This window comes from Habropoda laboriosa, unplaced genomic scaffold (assembly GCF_001263275.1).
Source record: "Habropoda laboriosa isolate 0110345459 unplaced genomic scaffold, ASM126327v1 scaffold523, whole genome shotgun sequence".
NCBI lineage: Eukaryota > Metazoa > Arthropoda > Insecta > Hymenoptera > Apidae > Habropoda > Habropoda laboriosa.
In genome coordinates this window covers 788261-791629 of record NW_017100752.1, presented here as the reverse complement: position 1 = coordinate 791629, position 3369 = coordinate 788261, and positions in this window count along the sequence as shown.

Below are 3369 nucleotides of genomic sequence, written 5' to 3'. Positions count from 1 at the left end.
AGCCAGTGTGAAGCATTTAGTGGATGCCGGATATAACCGGCGCTAGTCGCGAAAGGGTTAATTCTTTCACGAGTTGGAAAGTTTCACTTTCATCTGAAACATTTTTCGCCATGTCTAATAATAGCGAGAAAATCAAGATGCCAAAATCAGCTGAGACACCCTGTATATGGGTATGCTAATGTTGCGTTATTTTTATTTTAGTGAACGAGTTGTTACGGAAATGTCGACTTTTACTTGCAACGAACTTAAAAAAGAAATGTAATGATGTTGCGCTTAGGGCCTCTAAAAATATAAATTCGGCACTTTCCACGTGTTTTATTATTCTTTTTATCAAAATACTAAAGAATAAATAATAATTAAAAATTATTACACAAATTTTGTAAAATTGCAACAATTACAACACACACTTTATCGAAATAACAAACCTAACAGTCCGATAAAATAATTAACAGCATTTGGTATTTATGTGTCTCTTAAAAATGATCACACAAATTTTCGTAAGCACTGAAAAATGACAGCAACACACACTTTATCGAAATAATAAATCTGACTAATGCGAAGTGCCACTATAATAATTCTGGAGGGCATTTTTATCGTTTCAATATTTTTATCACATCGTTAAGTAGGCTAAACCCATGCAAAGCATTTCAATATTAAATGTACCTATCGAAAAATAAAGCAAACCATATTTTCAACGATAATGTGAAAGCTACTCGTTTTATTTATCTCACACACTTCCATGCCATAATTAATATTTATCTTTCGCAAGATTGCACCGTATTGTTCAAGTTCTGTTCCACAGAACTATCGGTAACGCGTATGCGTATGTTAAGAACAAAGTTAAGAATCACGGTTATTACCTGTTAATCCTATTAGTCAAATTTATCAAGAAGTGTGCTCCACGATGATTTCGTGAAACGTGATTCATTCATTTCCAGTGCCCCTCGCTGAATATCAGTAGCAAGGGATCTCTTCTGTTCGTTGTTATCAGTTTTTTGTGTTTTCCGTGAAGATAACATTATTTTGAATTTTGGATATGCTTCAATTATTTCTAATTTAACGATTACAGCATTGAGAAGTGTCAGCAGCTCGTGTTTGTCCATAGAAAATTTAGTGTTACTCGTTTTATCGAGATACGCAACCGATGAAGTAATTAGCAGCATACTGATTCACCTAGTAAATTACTATCTAATATGTTATCACACTTTTGGTGTTTTTCAAGTATTATATGATCAAATATAAGATTATAAGTTAGTTTGAGAGTTGCAATTTGAAAAAATACCAGGAGCAAGGTGAAACAAAGTAAATTACAATCACTATGAAAAGTGTTACATTTATTTTAATTGCATCTGATTGAAAATACTTGAGATTTATCCGTATTAGAATTACGCGGAGAGCAGTGCAGGTAATTGAAAAATATTTGCAGAAAGAAAGGAGCAAAAAGTATACCGAGTTAATTTATTTATTAAGTTTTCTTCCAGGCAACTTTCTGTAAACGACACTTTTACATAAATTGGACCAAGTGAATTTCAAGAATTCATCTGTTTTATTATTTTCTTCTTAATCTTCAATTATTCAGTTTATTTATACCTTCTTTCTTTAGAATTTCTGTAAACATCGATAAATTAGAGAACGAAAGATTTTCTTAAAAATTGCATTTGTAACTTCACTTCGTTCCTACAAATTTCTTTGTAATTAAATTTTCTCTTTTCCCAAACTATGTATGCCTACGTTACAAACAATTCAGAGAAACGCAACTCGTAAAAATTGAACAGACGTAAATTAGTATTGAATTTGATTTCTTTATTGCGCTATTTCCCTTTAAATCCAACATTCGGATATATCTTCTCTAAAAGGAAATTTCCAATCTGGCGAAAACACGCAAATTAATCTCGAAAGTGGGATCTTCAATTTCAAGTACGTTTCATATTTACAGTCTATTACTCTGTACCATGGGTGTCCAACCTTTCGATTTACCTGTGCCATACGAAATATATAATGCACCTATCCCCCGATTTACACGGTACTTTATTTACACGGTTTTTAAATTTGCCCCGGCGATAGTTGACGAGCGTGGCGTGAGCCCGCGCCAAAGTGAGATATTAATAAACGCTTAACTCAATATGAGGAGGTCTATAAAGATTTGATCAAAAACCAAACACAATTGTTAATTACATTACCAAGGCTCGCCGATCTGAAATTGTTTCTAATTCATCTAACATCGAACTTGAATCGCATCAAGTACTATCGAGTGATGAAAGTGACATCGTACCAACCAGGAATAAAAGATTGATAGTGTACGAAAGTGATAACAGTAATGAAATTTTTGGTTAAATTTTTGAATTTACACTTCTTGTTTCTATATGTCAAATGAATTACATACATATACCTATATATTTTTATCATTTTATGAATAGATCGTTATTTTTATGTTTTTTAAGATATATTTAGTTTTATTTTACGTTGAAATCAATGACTGAATTATGCACATTTTAGTTTGTTTCCGATTTACACGGTTTTCTAAGGATACCTATCTTCGGTGTAAATCGGGGGATAGGTGTACAGTTAATCGTACATAAGTAACAAAACCTCCTTTATTTTTTAATATTTTTTATTATAATGCAATTGAGTCGTGAAACATATCGCTAAAAATCGCACAATAATGTTCAAAGTTTACGATATTGTGCTGTTCAGGGCCAGATTGCGGCCCGCGGGCCGCAGGTTGGACACGCCCGCTCTATACGATGGTTAAAAGAAAGAGAAGTATTTGCATCTTTCAGATGTCAAGGCGAATGTGTGACAGATCAATAAGAATATCGATTATTCGGTTAACAGGTATCGAAGAACTCGTAGCAGTATTTAAAAACGGTATTAATTGAAATGTGCCGCCCTTTTTTTTCTCTCCTTCACCCGCCAGCACGGCCAGTTTCTTTTTGTCGTGGCTCTTACTAATGCTGGCCTTCCAGTCGAGATTGCCTCGTTCATCTTATTATACGCTAACGATGTAGCTCAGCACGATATTTTGGACGCCGCTGCTACCGATCTGTCTGCACTAAGAATGCCCGAACTTTTGGTCAAATTGTAGCAGTTGAATGAAAATAAAAGACGTATCTTTCTAGGACAATTTTCCTGTAAATCGCTCTTTTATATTTTACAGGTAGATTTATTTATTACATTTGTTTCTTATGGATTGGCAAATCTGTAATATTAGGTCGGGGGTCGGCAAATTGCGGCCCGCCATCAGTTCTTTTATGGCCCGCGATTTATGTACAGTTCAATGAAATATCCAAAACGAAAGAATTCTATATTTCTCATTAATAAATGTGTATTACATATAAAGGATTTGTCAAAAAAGTTTCAAAAGTTTAA